This window comes from Pristis pectinata, chromosome 8, assembly GCF_009764475.1.
Source record: "Pristis pectinata isolate sPriPec2 chromosome 8, sPriPec2.1.pri, whole genome shotgun sequence".
Taxonomy (NCBI): Eukaryota; Metazoa; Chordata; class Chondrichthyes; order Rhinopristiformes; family Pristidae; genus Pristis; species Pristis pectinata.
Genome location: NC_067412.1, coordinates 45180368 through 45204266, shown reverse-complemented (window position 1 = coordinate 45204266; position 23899 = coordinate 45180368). Strand labels below are relative to the sequence as shown.

General features: G+C 43.5%; 1 protein-coding gene across 3 annotated transcripts in view; it reads right to left on the bottom strand.

Moving 5' to 3' along the window:
* gpr174 (G protein-coupled receptor 174) overlaps positions 1-22869 on the bottom strand; it is a 30210-nt gene extending 7341 nt beyond the window's left edge. For 2 of the 3 annotated variants that reach the window (XM_052021873.1, XM_052021874.1), the window contains exons 1-2: positions 21983-22168; positions 3112-3227 (exon numbers count right to left, since the gene is read on the bottom strand). The gene's annotated coding sequence lies outside the window, so the exon portion shown is untranslated. Of the gene's footprint in view, positions 1-3111; positions 3228-21982; positions 22169-22647 lie in introns of those variants that run through there. The other variant, XM_052021875.1, reaches the window with a different exon arrangement.
* Between the last annotated feature and the right edge of the window lie 1030 nt (positions 22870-23899).

The window sequence follows — 23899 nt, the reverse complement described above, 5'->3', positions numbered from 1 at the left end:
GGACAACATTCGCCACCCTCCAATCCTCCGGTACCATCCCCGTGGACAATGAGGATTCAAAGATCCTAGCCAGCGGTTCAGTGTCATCAAGACCCCTCTCCTTGGGAAATACTGAAGAGAAGTGTTCATTGAGAACCTCACCCACTTCCACAGCTCTCAAGCACACCTTCCCACCTTTGTCTTTAATCGGACCTACCTTTACTCTAGCCACCCTTCTGCTCTTCACGTATGAGTAAAAAGCCTTGGGATTCTCCTTAACCCTACTCGGCAAAGCCTTTTCATGTCCCCTTCTTGCTCTCCTCAGCCCCTTCTTAAGTTCCTTCCTATTAAGTTCCTATATTCCTCACGAGCCCTATCTGATCCTTGCTGCTTACACTTTATGTATGCTGCCTTCTTCTTCTAAACTAGTTGTTCCACCTCCCTTGTCACCCATGGTTCCTTCACCCTGCCATTCCTTCTCTGCCTCACTGGGACAAATTTATCCCTAACATCCTCCAAGAGATCCCTGAACAATGACCACATCTCCACAGTACATTTCCCTTCAAATATGTCATCTCAATTTACACTCTCAAGTTATTGCCTTATAGCCTCATAATTTGCCTTTCCCCAATTAAATATCTTCCCATCCTCTTTGCTCCTATCCCTGTCTACGACAATGCTAAAGGTTATTGAGCAGTGGTCGCTGTCCCCCAGATGCTCACCCACCGATAGATCTGTCATCTGACCCAGTTCATTACCTAACACTAGATCTAGTAATAGCATCCCCTCTAGTCGGCCTGTCAACATGCTGTGACAGGAATCCATCCTGGACATATTTAACAAACTCCGCCCCGTCTAAGCCTTTGGCACTAAGTAGGTGCCAATCAATATTTGGGAAGCTGAAGTCTCCCACGATAATAACCCTGTTATTTTTTTACATCTTTCCAAAATCTGCCTCCCAATTCACTCCTCAGTATCCCTACTGCTACCAGGGGGCCTATAGAATGCTCCCAGTAGAGTAACTGCTCCTTTCTTGTTCCTAACTTCCACCCATACTGAATCTAGAGAGGATCCTTCTACATTATCCACCCTTTCTGCAGCTGTAATAGTGTCCCTGACCAGTATCGCCACCCTTCCCCCTCTTGTCCTCCCCTCCCTATTCCTTTTAAAACACTGAAAACCAGGAATATTCAATATCCATTCCTGCCCTGGTGTTAGCCATGTATTGGTATTGGTTTATTATTGTCACTTGTACCGAGGTATAGTGAAAAACTTGTCTTGTATACCAATTGTACAGGTCAATTCATTACACAGTGCATTGAGGTAGTACAGGGTAAAAACAATAACAGTACAGAGTAAAGTGTCACAGCTACAGAGGAAGTGCAGTGCAATAAGGTGCAAGGTCACAACAAGATAGATCGTGAGGTCAGAGTCCATCTCATCGTACAAGGGAACTGTTCAATAGTCTTATCACAGTGGGATAGAAGCTGTCCTTGAGCCTGGTGGTACATGCCCTCAGGCTCCTGTATCTTCTACCTGATGGAAGAGGAGAGAAGAGAGAATGACCCGGGTGGGTGGGGTCTTTGATTATGCTGGCTGCTTCACCAAGGCAGTGAGAGGTAAAGACAGAGTCCTAGGAGGGGAGGCTGGTTTCCGTGATGTACTGGGCTGTGTCCACCACTCTCTGCAGTTTCTTGTGATCCTGGGCAGAGCAGTTGCCATACCAAGCCGTGGTGCATCCAGATAGGATGCTTTCTATGGTGCGTAAAATCTTTTAAGTAAGTTAAAAGTGGGTTGGGGTATTAATAGGAAGAATAGTCTGGAAAATCCACAGGTCCAGCACCACCTAAATCCCCGAGAGTGCCGGATTATCAGAATTTTATCACCTTCGTCACCCACAACTTGTTCAGGTGTAGTCCACTGCCCTGGGGGAATGGGGCATTTATTGGTATTGGTATTGGTTTATTGTTGTCACTTGTACCGAGGTACAGTGAAAAGCTTCTCTTACAAACCAATCTTACATGTCTCTGTAATAGTCACAATATCGTGATCCCTTGTACTTATCCAAGCTCTCAGCTCATCTCCCTTATTCCTGATGCTTCTTGCATTTAAGTAAAGGCACTTTAGCCCATCCACCTTACCACTTTTATAGCCTGTACTCTGCTTCTCCTTCCTCAAAGCCTCTCTGCCTGTTGGATCTGACTTTTCCCCATCCCCTTCTTCCTCTGACCTACTCAGATTTTACATTTGATAAAATAAATTGCAAGCAGTTTACTTTATGATAATAATGGTGAAAATTTCACCATTTTTATCAAGTTTAAGAACAATATGCAATGGAAATCATTACCTGGATCTTTAATCCATAATTTATAGACCATAGAACAGTACAGCACAGGAACAGGCCCTTCAGCTCACGACATCTGTGCCAACCATGATGTCAGTTTAAACTAATCCCATCTGCCTACACATGGTCTATATCCCTCCATTCCCTGCCTATTCCTGTGCCTATCTGCATGCCTTTTACGTTGCTATCATATCTGCTTCCACCACCTCCTTTGGCAGTGCATTCCAAACACTTACCACCCTCTGTGTAAAAAAAACTTACCTTGTATGTAAATCTCCTTTGAACTTTTACCCTCACTTTAACCCTCTGCCCTTTAGTATTTGACTTTTCTGAAAAAGATTCCGATTATTACCCCTATCTATGCCTCTCATAAATTTATAAACTTCTATCAGGTCACCCTCTCAACCTCCAATGCTCCAGAGAAAACAATCCAGGTTTGTCCAACACTTCCTTCTAGCTAATACTCTCTAATCCAGTCAACATCTTGATGAACCTTCTGTGCCCTCTCCAAAGCTGCCACATCCTTCCTGTAACACAATGACCAGAACTGCACATGATACTCTCAGCTTGGCCTTACCAAAGTTTTGTACAGCTGCAACATGACTTTCTGACTTTTCTACTCAATGCCCCAAATGAAGAAGGCAAGTTTGCTCTTCCCCAGTTTTACCACCCTATCTACTTGTGTTGCCAATTTATAACTTTACAAGTACTGGTAAAATATAGTCAGGTAAAATATATATAAAATAAAATCAGAGATATGAGAAATTTCATTTGTTGACACAACTTACTTGGTATCGATTTGCATTTGTTGGCCCTGATGCAGACTGTTGTCTCATTTTACTTTGTCCTCATGAAAGAATTTCAGGCTTGATTTCACAGTGTAGTTTTTGCTGGGCCTAGTTATCTACAGGACAGCAGGTAAAAAAACAATGACTTACTATTTAAAAGATATGTACTTTGGATCATAACATAAACAACTTTATATTATTTGGCTACGTTCCTGTCACCCAATTATCAGTGATGATTCATTTTGACTGTTTTTCCAAGGCTCTATTTTTATGTGAATTTGTCAGTTGTGCGATCTTACAACTGGTGTTCTTGTTACAAATAATGATTTGTTTAAAAGGTATGGAATAGGACAGTGGGATCACCATTGTTGGTCATCCTATTCCATACAAAACCTCCTGCAACACTTGGTTCCAACCACTCTTATCTCCTCTCTCCCCACTCTCCACCTTTACCTTCTCCTTTGGTCACTTTCCACTCATTATGCATCGTGCCTTTCCTTAAATGAATCATCATTATCTGCTGCAGCCACTCCATGTGTTAGCATTCCCCTTCTACTGGAGGAACAGCACCAGTGCCTGCGTAGTCTATAACCCAACAGTTGGAACATTGGATTCTCAAACTTCAGTTAACCTGCTCCCCCTCTACCCCCTTTCTGTCTCCTCCTTATCTACTCAGTTCTTCCTACACTTACCCCAGTCCCCATTACTGTCTCTTTCCCCTCCTACACCCACTCCATTTGTCCATCACCCACTCTCCCCATTGGGTCCCCTCCCCCACTGTTCCCCTCTACCCTCCCTAACTTCCCTTATTTGGTTCCATGCTCTACCTTCCTCTCCTATCAGATTCCATCACCTCCACCTATCACCTTCTAGCCTCTGTTGCCATTTCCACTCTTCCATCTGCCTATCTCCTCTCCTAACCTGGAACTACCTATCACCAAGCAACTCTCGCTCCACCCCTTCCCTCCACCTCTTTATGCTGGCCATCTTCCCTCTATCTTTCAATACAGATGAAGGGTCTCAACCCAAAATGTCGATTGCCCATTTCCCTCCATAGATGCTGCCTGACTTATTGTGTTCCTCCAACAGTTTGTGTGTTGCTCCACATTCCAGCATCAGCAGTCTCTAGTGTCTCCAACTTCCTCTTCTCACTGATGTAGAGATTTTTTTCTTTTATCTATTATTTCTGGACCGATCCATGTAATCGCAGGATGGTTACGCAGAAGGAAGCCATTGAGTGCATCCCAGCTGTATGTGAGCAGACTCCAGTGAGTTCCAATCCCCAACATTTTCTCCATTGTCCTACTAGCTCTTCCCTTACAAATACCTTCTCCCTTCCGAGTACATTCATTGAGTTTGTTTTCAACACCACCTCTGGTATTCCATCTGAACTCTTGAACATTCATCACATAAAAAAAGGTTTTTCCTTAACCAGAGCTGCTTCTCCACCTTTGTTGACAGGGTCTATTCTATTGCCCATATTCTGCTATCTCCACCTCTCATCCTGTCCAACTAAGGTTTCCCTCACTATCTACCCAGCCAGCCCCCACTTTCAGTAATCAGCCTCTGTAACTTCTGCCACCTTCATTGATGTGACCACCAGACACATCCCCACCCTGTCTCTTTCAGCATTCCAAGGGAATCAGTGCCTCCACAGGTCTCTGCTTCACTCTTCTCACTCTGTGTCATGGCAGTTTTTCATGCAGCTGCAGGAAATTGAAGCATGCCCTTTGACCTCTTCCCTTCCCATCATCTAGGCACCTGAACACTCCTGCTATGAAGCAGCTTTAATCTCCTCCAGTTTTGAGCACGTATCCGATGCTTGAAACATGGGCTCCTCTTCATTGGAGCAGTCAAACACAGGTTCTGAATACCTCTGTTCCAGCTGCACAAACTTACTGTTGCCTATCACTTTACTTCTCACTTCCATTGGATCCTTTAACCTTTGTCTTTGGCCCCTGGCATTGTTCAAGTGAAACCCAATGTAAGCATGAGGGCCAGCACCTCATCTCCTGAGAAGAGATGTTACAGTGCCCAGGGCTCAATGTGGAATTCTACAATTTCAGATCATCAGCCTCTCCTGCTGATATCAGAATGGGCCATTTGTTATATCCCCACAGGTGATGCCTCAATTGCTGAGGATTTCCAGCATTTTCTGTTTCTCTTTCCCTTGGACTCTTGATCCCTTTGCCAAAGGGATCAGTTTCTCTACCTGTTCTGGCTATATTCATTATTTTAAACCCTTTATCAGATTTCTCTTAATCTTCTCTATTCCAAGGAGAACATTCCCTGCATATTAAAGTCTCAGTCTATTAAAAGTCCCTCATCCCTGAAATCATTTTAGTGAATCTCTTCTGCACCATCTAAAGCCTTTGCATCTTTCCTAAAGTGTAGTATTCATAACTAGAATACTCCAGACTGAACCAATGTCTTATAAAGATTCATCATAACTTCCTTAGGGGGTGGCACGGTAGCATAGCGGTTAGTGCGACGCTATTACAGCGCAAGCGATCGGGGTTCGATTCCCGTCGCTGTCTGTAAGGAGTTTGTACGTTCTCCCATGTCTGCGTGGGTTTCCTCCAGGTGCTTCGGTTTCCTCCCACATTGCAAAGACGTACGGGTAGGTTAATTTGGGTTTAAAATGGGCGGCGCAGACTCGTTGGGCCAGAAGGGCCTGTTACCACGCTGTAAATAAAATTTAATTTAATTTATACTCTGTGCCTCTGTGTATAACACTACAGATCCTGCATGCCGGTTAAACCAGTTCTTTCATCTTCCCTGTCACTTCCATCAAATTATCCTTTTTGTAATTATGTCCCCTAGTTTCTATTCTCTTGGTTTGGTAGACAGAATAATCTTCCTGCTTCTCTGCCCATTCTACCAGACAATTTCCACTTAAATTCAATTACTGACCTCACCTCAGGGAAGCGTCCAAGGACCAGGCATCTTCAGTTAATTCACTAATGACCTTCCTTCTGTCATTAGGTCAACAGTGGAGGTGTTCACTGATGATTGCACAATGTTCAATTCCATTTGCAGCTTCTCAGCAAGATGAACCAATTCATATCTGCACACAGCAATACCTACACAACATTCAGGCACGGCCTGATAATTGGCAGATAATATTTGCAACACATGTCTCACAAGAGAGTTTAACCACCCACCCTTGATATTTAAAGTCATTATCATCACAAAGCCACCTACATATTTTAGCTATCTTGTAACAGGTGACTCACCTCCTGACACCCCAGATCATTTCTACCACCTACAAGACACAACTCCAGAGTGTGGTGGAATACTCTCCTATTGTGTGGATGAGTGCAGCAAGAACAAAGCAGCCACTTGATTGACAACCCAACATCCACCATCCATTCCCTCCATTACTGATAGAGTGTGACTGCAATGTGTGCTACTTACAAACTACATTGCAGTTCCTCACCAAGGCTCCTCTGACATACCTCAGGAGAAGGATGGTAGGCACATGGGAATGTCATCCTCTGCAGTTTCTCCTGCAAGTCACACACCATGGTGTGCAATGTTCAAAGGAGATGTGCGGGGCAAGACTTTTTATAGAGAGAAGGGTGTATGCATGGAATGTGCAGCCAGGGGTGGTGGTGGAGGCAGAAATAATGGAGGCTTAGATAGACACACAAATATGCAGAGAATGGAGGAATGTGGACCATGTGCAGGCAGAAGGGATTAGTGTAATTAAGCATCATTAGCTTAATTAGTTTGGTAGAACATCATGGGCTGAAGGGCCTGTTCCTGTGTTGTACTGTTCCAAATTCTATCATTATTTGAAAATATATCGTTATTCACTCTGGCTCTAAACCCTGCAGCTCCCTACTCAACAGCACTGTGGGAATTCTTTACCAGAAGGACTTAAGCAATTCCAGAAGGTAGTATTTGTGGAGCCACAGGAAATGCATGAGAGCTTAAAAAAATACAGCTTGTCTGTATTTACTGTGAAGGATGTGGAAGCAAATGAGCTCAGGGGAGGGAACAGTGATATCCTGGAGCACATCAACATTCCCAAGGAAGGGGTGTTGGAGATCTTGAAATGCATAAAGGTGGATAAATCCCCAGCACTTGACCAGCTGTAGCTTTGGAGGCTATGGGAAGCAAGAAAGGAGATTGCTGGGGCACTGACAGAAATTTTTGTATCTTCTTCAGCCATGGGTGAGGTACCATAGAACTTGAGGGTGGCTTATGTTGTACCTCTGTTTAAGAAGGGCAGCAGGGATAAGCCAAGGAACCACAGGCCAGTGAGCCTAACATCGGTGGTGGGAAAGGGATTCTGAGAGGCAAAGGCAAGGACTGATTAGGGATCTTCAGCATGGCATTGTGTGTGGGAAATCGTGTCTCATGAATTTGAGTTTTTTGAAAGGACAACCAAAAGGATTGATGAGGGCTAAGCAGCAGGTTAAGCAAGGTCCTGCATGGAAGGCTGGTTAAGTCCAGAAGTTAGATAGCATGGGATACAGGGTGAGCTAGCCAATTAGATTCAAAATTGGCTCAGTGGAAAGAGTCAGAGGGTAATAGTGGAGGGTTGTTTTTCAGACTCGAGACCTGTGAGCAGTGGTGTGTCAGGGCGATCAGTGCTGGATCCTCTGTTGTTTATCATATATATTAACAATTTGGACGAGAATGTAGCTGGCATGATTAGTATGTTTACAGATGACACTAAGATTGGTAGTGTGGTGGACAGTGAAGAAGGTTGTCCAAGGTTACAACAGAATCTAGATCAACTGGGAAAGTGGGCAAAGGAATAGAGATGAAATTTAACTCAGACAAATCACAAGTGATGCATTTTTGGAAGTTAAACCAGGGCAATACCTACACAGTGAATGGCAGTGCCTGAGGGAGTGTTGTTGAACAGAAATACTTTGGGTACAATACATAGTTTCCTGAAACTGATAACACAAGTAGACAGGGTGGTGAAGAAGGTGTTTGGCATGTTTGTATTCATTGAGTAAGGCATTGAATGCATGAGTTGGGACATCATGAGACGGCTGTACAAGCCATTGGTTAGGCCACACTTGGAGTATTGTGTGCATTTCTGGTTGTCACATGACAGGAAGGATGTGATTAAGTTGGAGAGGGTGCAGAAAAGATTCACTAGGATGTTGCCAGCATTCAAGGATTTGAATAATAAGTGGAGATTGGATAAGCTGGGTTTGTTATCCCTGGAGCAAAGGAGGCTGAGAGGTGAACCATAGAAAACTACAGCACAGAAAACAGGCCATTCGGCCCTTCTAGTCTGTGCCGAAACATTATTCTGCTATTTCCATTTACCTGCCGCCAGCCCATACCCCTCCAGACCTCTCTCGTCCATGTATCCATCCAATTTACTCTTAAAAGTTAAGAGCGAGCCCGCATTTACCACATCAGATGGCAGCCCATTCCACACTCCCACCACTCTTTGAGTGAAGAAGTTCCCTCTAATGTTCCCCCTAAACCTTTCCCCTTTCACCCTAAAGCCGTGTCCTCTCATACTTATATCTCGTACTTTCGTACTTTATCGTGACAGGATAAAGGTATATAAAATTACGAGAAACATAGATAGGGTAGGGGTGTCTAAAACCAGGGGGCATATCTGGAATGAGCTGCCAGAGGAGGTGGTGGCACTGGAACAGTAACAACATTTAAGAAGCATCTGGACAGGTACTTGAATGAGCAAGGCATGGAGGGATATGGAATTAATGCAGGCAAATGGGATTAGTATAGATAGGCATGATGGACAGCAGAGACTTGGTGGGCTGAAAGACCTGTTTCTCTGCTGCAAAGCTCTGTAATGAAAGGCAACTTAGGAAGTGGTATTAAAGGTGAGAGAGGGGGTTTAAAGTGGATCTGACGGGTACATTTTCACACAAATCCCTGTCACACTTTTGAGTGAAGTCGCCATATAACAAGATGTGATTCAGCAAGAGAGGATGCAGAGGAGATTTACCCGGGTGTTCCCATCCAAATTCATCATCAAGCTTCAAGACCTGAGCCTCTGTACCTCCCTCTGCAACTGGGTCCTCAATTTCCTCATTGGCAGACCTCAATCAGTGAGAACTGGTAACAACATCTCCTCCTCGCTGATTATCAACATAGGTGCACCTCAGAGCTGTGTGCTTAGCCCCCTGCTCTACTCTCTCTACACACATGACTGTGTGGCTAAGCATAGCTCCAATGCCATATACAAATTTGCCAATGACACCACTGCTGTTGGATTAATCACCACCTGGTTGAGTGGTGCCGCAACAACAACCTCTCACTCAATGTCAGTAAAACTAAGGAGCTGATTGTTGACTTCAGGAAGGGGAAGAGAGTGAACATATGTCTATCTACATTGGGGGATCAATGGTGGAGAGAGTCAGCAGCTTTAAATTCCTGGGCATTAACATATCAGATGACCTGTCCTGGGCCCAGCACATAGATACAATTGCAAGGAAGGCACTGAACACTCCAACAAACTTCTGCAAGATGTACTGTTGAAAGTACCCTGACTGGCTGCATCATGGTGTGGTACGGTAACTTGAATGTGCAGGAATGTAACAAGCTGCAAAGGGTAGTAGACTCAGCCCAACACATCACGGGCATCTCCCTCCCCACCATCGGTATTGTCTACATGAGGCGTTGCCTCAAGAAGGCAACATCTATCAAAGATCGCTACAATGGACTTTGTTTTTTTTGTTCCAATTGTGTTCTTCCTTGTTAAAACTGTGTAGAATTTATGTTTATGTTTTTCTTGTGAACGTTGTGTCTCTCATGTTATGTGTCTGTGATGCTGTTGCGTAAGTTTTTCATTGCACCTGTACATACGCGTACTTGTGCATATGGGAGTAAATTCAAAAAAAAGATGTTGCCTTGATTAGAGAGTATTGGCTATAAGGAGAGGTTAGCTAAACTTGGCTTGTTTTCTCTGGAGCATCAGAGGCTGAAGGGTGACCTGATAGAAGTACACATGGAACATAGAACATAGAACAGTACTGCACAGGAATAGGCCCTTCAGCCCCAGATGTCTTTGCCGACTGTGATGCCAATTTAACTGCACATCTGCCTGTATGTGGTCTATATCCCTCCATTCGCTGCCTGTTCATGTGCCTGTCTAAATACCTCTTAAACAGTGCTATTGTATCTACTTCCACTGCATTCCAGGCTCCTATCACTCCTTGTGTAAAAACTTACTTCACAAAGCTCCTTTAGACTTTCCCCCCTCACATTAAAACTATACCTTCTAGTATCATACATTTCCACCCTGGGGTAAAGGCCCTGACTATCTACCCAATCTATGTCTCTCATAACTCTAGATACTTCTATCAAGTTGTCCTTCAGCCTCTGACAGTCCAAAGTAAACAATCTAAGTTTGTCTAACCTCTCCTTATAGCTAATACTCTCTAATCCAGGTAATGCCTTGGTGAATCTCTTGTGCACCCTCTCCAGAGCCTCCACATCCTTCCTGTAATGGGGCAACCACAACTGCACACAATACCCCAAGTGCAGCCTAACCAAAATTTTCTACAACTGCAACATGACTTCTTGCGGAACACTAGTGGTCACAGACCTCCAGTCAGAATGACACCCCTCCACTACTACCCTTTGGATTCAAAATTTGCCTGGCCATAGAAGACAATCTACCAAATCTCCATGGATCTCATGTACCTTAATCTTTTGGATCAGCCTACCATGAAGGACCTTTACAAAGTCCAGGTATATAACATCCACTGCCCTACCCTCATCAGTCACCTTCATCACCTCCTCAAAAAAACAATCAACTTTGTAAGCAAGATCTCCCATCCACAAAACCATGCTGACTATCCCTAATACGTCCATACTGTTCCAGATGTGATTAGATCTTATCTTTAAGAATCTTTTCCAATAATTTCCATACCACTGATGTAAGGCTCATTGGCCTATATTTTCCTGGTTTTTCTCCACTGCCCTTCTTAAACAGAAGAATAACAATTGACTATTCTGCAATCCTCCGGGACCTCATCTGTGGCTAAAGAGGATACAAAGATCTCTGTCAAGGCCCCAGCAATTTCCTCTCTTACTTCTCTCAATAACCTGGGATAAATCCTATAAGGCCCTGGGGACTTATCCACCTTAATGTTCTTCAAGAGATCTAACACCTCCTTCTTCTAGATATCAATAAGCCCTAGAATATCAACATACCCCTCCCTGATCTCACTAGCAGCCATGTCCCACACCTTGGTGAATACCTATGCAAAGTACTCATTTAGTACCTTGCCTGCTTCCTCTGGCTCCAGGAATAAATACCCTCCTTTGTCCTTGAGTGGTCCTACCCCCTCCTTAGTTACCTTCTTGATTTTAATGTATGTTTAAAATGCTTTGGGATTCTTAAGACATTTCATGGCCCCTTTTAGCCCACCTGATTCCCTGTTTAAATTACTCCAGCTTCCTTAATATTCCTCAAAAGCCCTGTCTGACTTCAGCTTCCTAAACCTTATATATGCTTCCTTTTGTTTTCTAAATGTACAATATCTCTCATCATCCAAGGTTCCCAAACCTTGAAATCCTTGTCTTTCTTCCTCACGGGAACATCTTGGTCCTGAATTCTGACCAGCTGACCTTTAAATAATTCACACGTCAGATGTGGACCTAGCCAATAACAGCCACTCCCAATCTACTCTTCCCAGCTCCTGCTTAATACAGTTGTAATTAGCCTTCCCCAATCTAGTTTTATCCTTATCCATAACTATCTGAAAACTTACAGAGTTATGATTACTGTTCCCAAAATGTTCTCCCACTGAAAGTATATAAAATTAGGAGAGGCATAGATAGGTAGATGGATTCTTTATCCCAGGGTGGAAATGTCAAATACGATACGGCGTATGTTTAAGCTGAGAGGAGGAAAGTTTAAAGGAGTTTTATGAGATAAGTTTTTTTACACAGAGAGTGGTAGGTGATTGGAACATGCTGCTGGGGGAAGTGGTGGAGGCAGATATGATAGCAATGTTTAAGAAGCATTTAGACAGTCATATTATCACACAGGGAATAGAGGTATATAGACCATGTACAGGCAGATGAGACTTATTCAGATTGGCATCATGGTCGGCACAGACATGGTGGGCTGAAGGGCCTATTCCTATGCTACTGTTTCATATTCTAAGGCTGACTTGCCAGGGATGCCCAGATCCTGAAAAATGAACTAAAAAGAATAGGGTCTGTGTGCACCACTGTGTTGATAAAACTGCATATGCTGACAAGTGAATGTACCTATATTATGAAAGGTTCAGCGGCTATATTGTAATCACAACTATGTTGCAACAGTTCAAATATACAGTTATGCTGCAATATACAAAAAGACACTTGTTTTGCAAAGGCAGTGTTCACATTTTTCACTTTATCTTGAAAACAGATAGATCCATTATATTTTTCACAGTCCAAGAACATTTTTTTCACAATGTTTCTCTAGACTGTTAAACACAAAACATCTAAAACAAACTGTGATATCACATTATATCTCAGTAGCTACACACATTCTCCATAGTACATAAATGTTGCACTCATGTATGGAAACAGACTTATCAGCTAGCAGATATTTTTTACTTAATCTCTTATATTCTAGTTGTACGTCAGATGTCTGCATTTTAAATTGAAAGTATGTTTCCCTAACTTGGAAGTAAATATCATTTCAAAATATTGTTCATTTTCCTTAAACGAAAATGTGAGAAAACCCTGGTTTTGGGCATGGTATACCTGAAGAAGGAGAAATTGTTGTTTTGAAAAATAAATACTTTTTGCTGAGTAATTACAGTGAAACAGAGTTGTACACACAGAAACAGACCCTTCAGCCCACCTTGTGCAGGCCGACTTTTTTGCTCTATTTGTTTGCATAGGGACCGTATCCTGCTTATTTAAATGACTGTCTAAAAACCTCTTAAATGTAATTGCATCTGATTTCACCACCTTCTCTGGCAGCACATTCCAGATATCAACCACTTTCTATGCAAAAAATACTTAGAACATAGAACATAGAACAATTACAGCACACTTCAGGCTCTTTGGCCCACAAAGCTGTGCTGAACACGTCCCTACCCTAGAAATTACTAGGCTTACCCATAGCCCTCTGTTTTACTCAGCTCCATGTACCTATCTAACAGACTCTTGAAAGACGCTATCGTATCAGCCTCCACCACCGTTTCCAGCAGCCCATTCCACACACTCACCACTCTCTGAGTAAAAAACTTACCCCTGATATCTCCTCTATATCTACTCCCCAGCACCTTAAGCCTATGTCCTCTTGTGGCCACCAATTCAGCCCTGGGGAAAAGCCTCTAACTATCTAACCTATCAATACCTCTCATCATCTTATACACCTCTATCAGGTCCCCCCTCATCCTCCGTCTCTCCAAGGAGAAAAGGCTGACTTCCCTCAACCTGCTCCACATGCTCCGCATTCATAAGGCATGCTCCGCATTCCAGGCAGCATCCTTGTAAATCTCCTCTGCACCCTCTCTATGGCTTCCACATCTTACCTGTAGTGAGGCGACCAGAACTGAGCATAGTACTCCAAGTGGGGTCTGACCAGGGACCTATATAGCTGCAACAATACCTCTTGGCTCCTAAATTCAATTCCCTGATTGATGAAGGACAATACACCATATGTCTTCTTAACCACAGAGTCAACATGCGCAGCCGCTTTGAGCATCCTAGGGACTTGGACCCCAAGATCCCTCTGATCCTCCACACTGCCAAGAGTCCTACCATTAACACTATATTCTGCCATCATATTTGACCTACTAAAATGAACCACTTCACACTTATCTGGGTTGAACTACATCTGCCACTTCTCAGCCCAACTTTGCATCCTATCTATGTCCCTCTGTAACCTCTGACAGCCCTCCAAACTATCCACAACACCCCCAATCTTCGTGTCATCCGCAAACTTACTAACCCACCCCTCCACTTCCTCATCCAGGTCATTTATAAAAATCACAAATAGTAAGGGTCCCAGTACAGATCCCTGAGGTACACCACTCAGAATACGACCCTTCAACAACCACTCTTTGCCTTCTGTGGGCCAGCCAGTTCTGGATCCACACTGCAATGTCCCCTTGGATCCCATTTCTCCTCACCTTCTCCATAAGCCTCGCATGGGGTACCTTATCAAACACCTTGCTGAAATCCATATACACTACATCTACTGCTCTCTCTTCATCAATGTGTTTAGTCACATCTTCAAAAAATTCAATCAGGCTCGTAAGGCAGGACCTGGCCTTAACAAAGCCATGATGACTATTCCAAATGTTCATAAATCCTGCCTCTCAGGATCTTCTCCATCAGCTTACCAACCACTGAGGTAAGACTCACCGGTCTATAATTTCCTGGGCTAACCCTACTCCCCCTCTTGAATAAGGGAACAACATCCGCAACCCTCCAATCCTCCGGAACCTCTCCCGTCTCCATGGACAACACAAAGATCATCGTCAGAGGTTCCGCAATCTCCTCCCTCACCTCCCACAGCAACCTGGGGTATATCTCATCCGGTCCCAACGACTTATCTAACTTGATTCTTTCCAAAAGTTTCAGCACCACCTCTTTTCTAATATCTACATGTCAGACCTGTCAGATCCCTTTTAAAATTCCTTTCTCTCACCTTAAAGCTATGGCCTCTTGTTTCTGATATCCCTACCATGGGAAAAAGATTTGGACTATCTACCCTGCCTTTCATAATCTTATTTACTTCCATCACTCAGCCTCCTTCTCTCCAAGGGAAACAAGCCCAGCCTATCCAATCTCTACTCATAACTAAATTTCTCCAGTCCAGTCAACATCCTGGCGAATCTTTTCTGCACCCTCTCCAGGGCAACCACACCCTTCCCACAGAACCTCACAATACTCCAAGTGTGACGTAACCAGCGTTTTGTAAAGTTGCAATATAACATTCCAACTCTCACATTCTGTGCACCTTCCTATGAAGGCAAGCATGCCATATCCCTTCTTCACCACCCTATCAACCCCTGTTGCCACTTTCAAGGAACTTTGAACATGGTCTCTCTGTTCATCGACATTCCCCTGTGTCCTACCATTTACCGTACATGTCCTAATACTATTTGACTTCCCACAATACATCACCTCGCACCTGTCTGGATTAAATTCCACTTTCCAACGTTCCTCTCAACCTTGCATATGATCTATATCCTACAGTAGTGTGAGACAAACATCCTCTTTGATCTTTGAACAATTGCCATGTCATACCCAAGCTGACGCTTTAACGTCTTCCTCAAACCATAGCTCTATTCTTTCTCTCCTCAGACAGCCTGACCTGTCATAAAGCTGAAATGTTGTGAACTGTGATAGAAGCCAAGAAAAGCTTGGATTGTTTAAGGTCTCTGCTTCTCACTTCTTCACCAAATACCCAGAATTGAGTCAGTGGAGATACATAACCAAACTGCACTCAGACCTGTAGGATATAGTAAATTGTGTAGCACTATTTCCAAGCAAAACAGAGGTTACACCAATATCCTGGCCACTGTTTGTCCCTCATTCAAAATCATTACAACAGATGGTCTAATCATTATCATGTTGTGGCTTGGAGGAGTTTGCTGACTTTTACCAGCATTTTCTATTTTTACTGGGTTTGCATAAGCTTATTGTTCATATGCATTTAATTGGCTGTGAAGCATATTAGGAACATGCTAAATTTGAGCTAAATGCAACATAAAGGCAACTTGGTCTTTTGCAAAATTGCCGCTTAATTTTGTTGGCATTGTATGATGTCAGAGTCATACAGCACAGAAAGTGGCCCTACATCCAACCACAATCACACCAACCATCAAGCACAGATTTACACCAATACTACACTAATCCCACTTTATACTCACCACATTCCAATCATAGATTCAACCACTCACCAATTAACCTACCAACAGGCAAGTTTTAGGATATGCAAGGAAGCCGGAGCACCCAGAGGAAACTCCTGCAGTCACAGGGAGAATGTACAAGTTCCATACAGACAGCAACTGAGGTCAGGAGGTTGTGAGGTGACAGCTCTGTTAGCTGCACCACTGGACCACACTTGACACAAAGAATTAAAAATCATCTGAGGACAAATTTCTATATTTTGAACTATCAATATCTTTTCAACATTAACTGAAAGAGAGCAAACTACGTGAGGTTAGGCATTGTTTTTGTTTGCCCTGTTGGTATCAACATAGCTCCTGACTGAAACTGGCTCTTATGATCTGAAACTACCCAGAAGATCTAATGGATATGAGTTGGCCACACTGAGTCCAAGTTTGCTGGGCTCGTGCTCTATCTCAGATGGAGTTGGATAGGACTTGTGTCAGACAACTGGTCAGATCTTGAGCACTTATCCCAAAAAAAACAAAGACGGGCTCATTACCTGGTGCTGCCTTACAGGCTGAACTGTTGAATGTTTCCAGAATGGTCAGTTTTATTTCATCACTGCAGTGGCCAATATTTACCTCTAAACTGCGACTGGGGCAATTAATCTGCTTTGATTAGAAACCTGGGTCGGTGCCCTGACGCACTAAAAGATGCATCTGAAGTCCAAGACACTTTCTCCCCAGTAAGAAACAATACGGGTGTAGTCAAAAGGCAGCAAATTCACACAGGATTAATCACTTTCGTTCTCCTGAACTTTGAAGGGCATTTAGCAAACATGGCTCTTGCTGTGCCATATGAGGTGTACAGGGTGAAATTCTGATGCAATGCCCCAGATACTCTTCCAGATTAAATGAAGGTGGAGCACTCATACATCTTCAAGGAATTTATATGGAGTATATCCAATAGTTCCAAGTTCTTTTTTGATCAATGATAAGGCTAACATGAACTAACAGAGCCACAAAGTCACATGAACTTCAGTAGACAAGCTTGGAGGCTGAGCACCAAGACATTATCAACTTGTCCTACAAGATATATGAGAGGATGGCCCTTGCACTTGACACTTGCATGACCAAGGTCCTCTACTAACTTGCCCCTAATGGAACTCTCTGCTCTGCAACAAAAAAGGTTCACAACAAAACTCTCTTGGACCACTTCCCATATCTCAGAAGCCACCACTCGTCAAAGGCAGACATCAATGATGAAATTCTCCATTTCCTTCAAATTGCCAATATAGTCTTTGATTCATTGAAAAAGAAGATATTTGAAGATCACAATCTCAGACCTGGTCTAAAACTCAGGTCGACTGGGCTGTAGTGACCCTGGTATGAGACCTGTATTACCTACAGTAGACATCTCAAGGCAGTGGAAAAATACTACTGTTCCTCTGCAAAATACTCCAGATTCACTGGAAGGACAATTGGATCAACATCAGAGTGGTTGCCCAGAGCAGCATTCCTAGCACTGTGGCCCAAGGTACACTCAGTCAGTGACATTGGGCAGGGTATGTTGTTTGGGTGCTCGGCAACAAACTATCAAAATGGACACTTTGTTTGAACCTCTGACATGGTGAGAAATTATAAGGTGCACAAAGGAAAAGATTCAAGAATGTGCTGGAAGCCACCCTGAGAATGTCCGCACTGACTTCTCGGAACCTTTGGCTCAAGACTGCTCAAAATGGAAAGGAGCATTTGGGATGGTATTGACGATCCCGAGGCCATCCACTGGGAGCACACAGAAGCCCTGTGTAGACAGTGAAGGAGCAGACCACCTCACAAACTAAATCACCCACCCATACTGTCAGCCACCCCATCTATGGAAGAGTCTGTCGTTCTCACATTGGTCTCAGAACACACAAACACAGAGTGGAAGCAAGTCATCCTCCATCCTGAGGGACTTCTGAAGGAAGCAAAGAGAAAGCAATCACCTAGTGATAAGAATCGTGTCACAATCGGTACTTGAAACTTTTTATGTCGGCCAACATAGTTTGATTGAACACATTTGAACTGAAGTTTCCACACCACTACAATATTTTCCACTATATTTTCTTTTGAAGATCTACACTGATATCTTTATGAATATCATTCTGTAATTAGCCAATAATAAAAATAGCTGCTGAACATTGCAAGGTGATTCAGGAGAACTTTCCCCTCCATCCCTTGGTTGTACTATGGAAGTGCACAGTCTCAGTTTTCTGCCCTCCATTGACAGCATGCCTGAGATCAGATACTAAATGAAAAAAAAATCTAATTTTATATGTTCCTCCGTTAACCTTTTGAACTGTAACTTGCATTTGCAACTCAATTTACTCATCCTCTTGGGTTCTAATGTTAATGATGATACATTTTTGGTGGTTCAGAAGTTCATTCAGCTCCATCTAAAAGTCCCTTCCAACCATCTTTGTAACTAATATTTTTTGTGTCACTGTCCTCATTAGTTGAATTCCAGTTAATAATCTTCTTTGCAATCATTCCTTTGCAATAAGAAAGCATATCTGGTGGTGGTCAGCTGCTGGACACTGCTGTAACTTAGTTCCAAAATGTCTTTATGGCGCCAAATATTTTAAGTAGAATGTATTAGATTGATGACCACCCAGTTTTCACTACTTTTACGAGGGTGTTCTATTCAATCCAAAAGTTATTTATATTGACTCAATTCCTTTCCTGCTTTTGTATGAATATACTATTATTTATCAATTTAGTAATGTTAGTAATTAGTGTTCCATATATTACTTATTCTGTTAAAGCAACAATAATGAACTAGGTGCATTTGAAAGACTGTTTGGTATATGTGATGATAATCCTTCATCCATAACCTTTATTTGATTTGATGAGTTAGAGGCGTGCAGATATCTAAAAAGATTGTAAGACCAGAGGAGATTTCAGAGGTGGGGAGGGCAAAATCACAGAAGGATTTGAAATGGATGTAAAACATTGAATTTCCTTTCCTTAACCAGGAGCAAGTGTTATTAGATAGTTTAGGTGGATCAGAGTATGTCTAATGGAAAGGATGATGAAGCTAGAAGGGCAGATAGAACATGAATAGGCCCTTTGGCATCAAACACAATGCCAAATTAAACTAAATCTCCTCTCCACCACCACCACCCACAGTCCGTTCCAGGAACCTAACACTCTGTGCAAAACAACTTGCTCCGCATATCTACTTTAAGCTTTCCCCCTCTCACCTTAAATGCATATCCTCTAGTATTTGACGTTTCTACTCTGGAAAAAGATTCTGACTGTCCAACCCATCTATGGCTCTCATAATTTTATAAACTTCGATCAGGTCTCCCCTCACCCTCAGTCGCTCCAAAGAAAATGACCCAAGTTTTTCTAACCTTTCCTTATAGCACATGCCCTCTAATGCAGTCAGCATCCTGGTGAACTTCTTCTGCACCCTTTCCAAAGCTTCCACATCCTTCCTGTAATGGGGTGACCAGAATTGTACACAATACTCCAAGTGTGGCCTAACCAAAGTTTTATATAGCTGCAACATGACTTTCTTACTCTTATATTCAATGCCCTGACCAATGAAGGCAAGCATGTCTTTGACCACCCAATCTACTTGCTTGGCCACTTTTGAGGAGCTATAGACTTGGACCGCAATGTCCCTTTGTACATCAATGTTGTTAAGCATCCTGCCATTTACTGTATACTTTCCCCTTACATTAGACCTCCCAAAGTGCAAGACCTTACACTTGGATTAAACTCCATCTGCCATTTCTCCTCCCATATCGGTAACTGATCTATATTCTGCTGTATCCTTTGACAGCCCTCTACACTATCCACAACACCACCAACCTTTATGTCATCTGCAAACTTACTGACCTGCCCATCTACATTTTCATTCAAGTCATTGGTGCTGAGGCTTCTGTTTATTCTATGTTCTATATGCCATATCCTTGCCCATTCCCTTACTCTGTCCTTAGCAAAGCTTCTCTACATCTTCCTTGTAACCCATGCTGCCACATAGTTATGTACCACCTCACAACAGAAACAGGACATTCAGTTCCTTGAGCCCGTTCTGAAATTCAGTTATATCATATCCTGTGATAAGATTTCCTAATGAAACATCCAGTGATTCTTGGCTTGGAAGGTGCAATTGTCCCAACATCAAAAATATTTTCCCAGACTTCAAATTTCTACTACTCATGTGGAAAAGGCACTTTCTGTCTTTGTATTTGTTCCTTTCTGGTAAACTTGCCCTTCCATCTCTTCAAGGGCAGTACAAAGTATAATAGAAAAGAGATTATTCCGGTCACACTCAGCAGATCAGGTAGCACATGTGAAAAGAAAACCAAAGGTTCAGCTTGGAAATCTTACATCACAACTAGGAAAACGAGAAATTTGCCAGTTTCTGATGAAGGGTCTTTCACCTGAAATATGAACTCAGTTTCTCTTTCACAGATGTTGCCTGATCTTTCACAGATGATGCTGAGTGTTATTAGGATTTTTTTTGTTTTTATCTCAGATCTCTGCAGATCCTCTTCAGTGTCTTGATTTTCATCAGTGGTTCTGGAAATCTGTGCCCAAACATTGAAAGGTTCATAGAGGAGTACTTCGGCCCACCAGGTCTGTGCTGATCATCAACTACCCATTCACATCAATCCTGTGTTCATACCATTTTTTTTATTCTCCCCACATTCTTATCAACACCTCCAGATTCTACCACTCACCCAGGGGCAACGTACAGTGGCCAGTTAATCTACCAACCTACATGTGTTTGGGATGTGAGAGGAAAGAAGAAGTTGGACAAACTTGGATTCTTATCACTGCAGTGTCAGAGGCTTAAGGGAGGCCTAACAGAAGTTTATAAAATTATCAGAGGGTGGGCAGTCAGAATCTTTTTTCCCAGGATGGAAATGTCAAATACTAGAGGATGTTGCTTTTGGGGGGGGGGGGGGGGTAAAGTTTCAAGGAGAATTACAAGGCAAGTTTTTTTTTATCAGAGAGTGGTAGGTGCCTGGAATTCATTGCCGGGGAGGTGGTGGAATCAGATACAATAACAAGTCTAAGAGGCATTTAGACAGGCACATGAACAGGCAGGGAATGGAGGGATATGGACAGTGTGCAGGTGGATGGGATTAGTTTGGATTGGTATCATGGGTGGCACAAACATTGTGGGCCAAAGGGCCTGTACCTGTGCCTGTGAAACCCATATGATCTCAGGGAGAACATGCAAACTCCACACTGACAGCAGCCAGGGTCAGGACTGAACCTGAGTATCTGGCACTGTACTAGTTGCAGCACTGTGCCACCCCAAGCTGTGGTCTGACCAAGGGTCTCTGCATTTCAAACTTCGGATTTTATTTGTGGTGGTGAAGATGCACAATATTGCGTTGCAAAATACATTTCATCCTGATCAATCCTGTTATCATGACAAAAGGTGTCAGCACACAGCAGTAAAGATAACTTGATAAACATCGGGGACAACACACACACAGACACACACGCACGCATATACACACAGAGGGAGTAATCTTAGGCTGCCCTAGGTCACATTGTGAGGTGAACCAGTTCTGTGAACCCCAGATCTGAGAAGTTTGCCTCTTCTCTACATGTGTCACAATCAGACCTACAAGGTTGCAAAAGGTGGGCTCATTAAAGTTTTGAAACTCAGTTGCATTTCAATATTTGTCACCTTTGATTATCAACACATTGATTTCCCTCACTTCCTACTGTAAACTATTAATCATAACTCCAATCTCCATAAAATCGAGATAATATACAGAATATTTCATATTGATCCGTGATTAGATCGCTCCATGATGTACGGGCCTGTCCTCCTGGTTTCCTCCCAACTTTTAACAAACTCTCAGTGACTATCAAATGATTCCTTACAGACTTTTTGCCATGTTTTCAGTTATGAATGTGGAACTGTTCCGGAAGAGAAACTGAGGGATTTTACAGCGGCCCTTGGACTCCCGAGTTAACGTGCTGAACGATAAGGGTTTAAATATTGGCAATGATTAAATCCATAACTTATCAGAGTTAGCCACTGAGCACATTACCCCGGAGATCTTGGTACTGCCGACGTCTGTCCGTGGAGGAGTCTTGTCTCAAATTGTCCTGAATCTCCAGTGATGAAGCCGGTATGTTAGCGTCTGGTTTTCCGCTGTTTACGAACACTCAGAGACACTTCCCCTCGGTGGGGCTGCCGACGGAGACTGGAACTGGTGTTACAGTAATTGCGGATCTCTGTGGTTCTGTTCGGAGCGTAGTGTGTGTGAAGCGTGTATATTTTACATTTCCTTTTTTTCCCCTCGGCTGATGCTTGCTGTGGTTTTATGTAAATTAAGTCTGCAGGCGGCCGCTGTCTCATTACCTGCTTGCAAATCGGGTAACGGGCAGTTTCGAAAGGGCGTAGTTTAAATGTGTCGGGGCTTTCGCAGAGCACAAGGAAACGTCAGCGCCCCGGCTCTGCACCAGAACACCCTCAGAGCCCGGCTCCAGATCCAGCCCCGGCTCCTGCTCCAACTCCCCCGTCCTGGAACTTCCCGGGGCGGGCGGAGTTACCCAGACCGGGACCCGAACCCAAATACCAGACCCGGACTCGGTCCCAGCTGCTCAGCACCAACTCCCCGCCCACACTGCAGGCAGTTTTTGGGATCCATGTGCACCACTGCCGCTCACTGTGTTAGTCGATGGCCCGGGACAATTCACGTTGACAACTTACCCAGGAGTTGTCTGCTGGCAGTGCCGCCGGCCCTGAGCTTCCTTTTTGTTGCAACTTCCCCGTCCATGGAGGATTCCTCCCTTGTCCCAGTGTTTAACCTGTAGCGTCCACTGTGGGAAGGGGTGTTTGGGCGGCAGGTTTTCCGCAGGTGGATCATCAACAAACCCCTCAGCGCCTTCCGTCTCTTCTGTTAAACTCCGTTCATTTTAAGTGAGGAGTAATGTCGAGAATCTCAAGACAGGGATTTGGTTCCGTTTACAATTAAATATTTTGATCCAGTTCTGCAATCGGCGAACAATTAAAACTGGCCCATTTAGGAAGGCACGGAGTGCCGGTGCAGCTGTGTAGGTGGTGCAACGCTGTGCACGTTGGTGCAGGAAGAGAGCGGTAGTAGATATAGAACGAGTTGGAGGGTAGGGATCCATCGTCCATAGAGTCCATTACAAAATAGTGGAAGGGAATTAGAGAAGACATTTTTAGGCAAATCTACCAGGCAGGTATTGGGTATTTGAATAATAAATACAGGAAGTTTCAACCAGCTTCAACACACCCATCTTTTAAAGGGTGCAATTCTTTCTCTCTCAGTAGAAAATAATCACATGAAAAACAACCACATGTGAGGTGCTGGTGTTCAGAGGGACACGGATATACATGTTCTTGAATCCCTGAAAAGTTAGCACGCAGGTACACAAGCAATTAGGGCAGCAAACTGTACTGGCTTTTTATTGCGAGAGGTCTTGAGCACAAAAGGCAGTTTACTGAAATTAAGTAGAGCCCTGAAGACTCTGCACCCGGAGTATTGTTTACAGGTCTGATCCCCCCATCGAACGGAGGATATAATTGTGATACAGAAAGTTCACCCGATTAATTCCTGGGATTGTGTGTGTGTGTGTGTGTGTGTGTGTGTGTGTGTGTGTGTGTGTGTGTGTATGGGTGTGTGGGTATGGGTGGGTATGGGTGAAGGGGAGTGTTGTTCTATCCTCATTAGACACACTGAGAGGGAAAAGATTTAAAAGGGATTTGAAGGGCAGCACCTTCACACAGAGGGTCGTGCCTAAATGGAAGGAGCTGCCAGAGTCATAGAGTAATACAGCACGGATACAGGCCCTACGGTCCAACTTGTCCATGCCAACCAAGATTCCCATCTCAGTTAGTCTCATTTGCCCATGTTTGGCCCATATCCCTCTAAACCTTCCCTATCCATGTACCTGTCCAAGTACCTTTTAAATGTTGTTAATGTATCCGCCTCAAC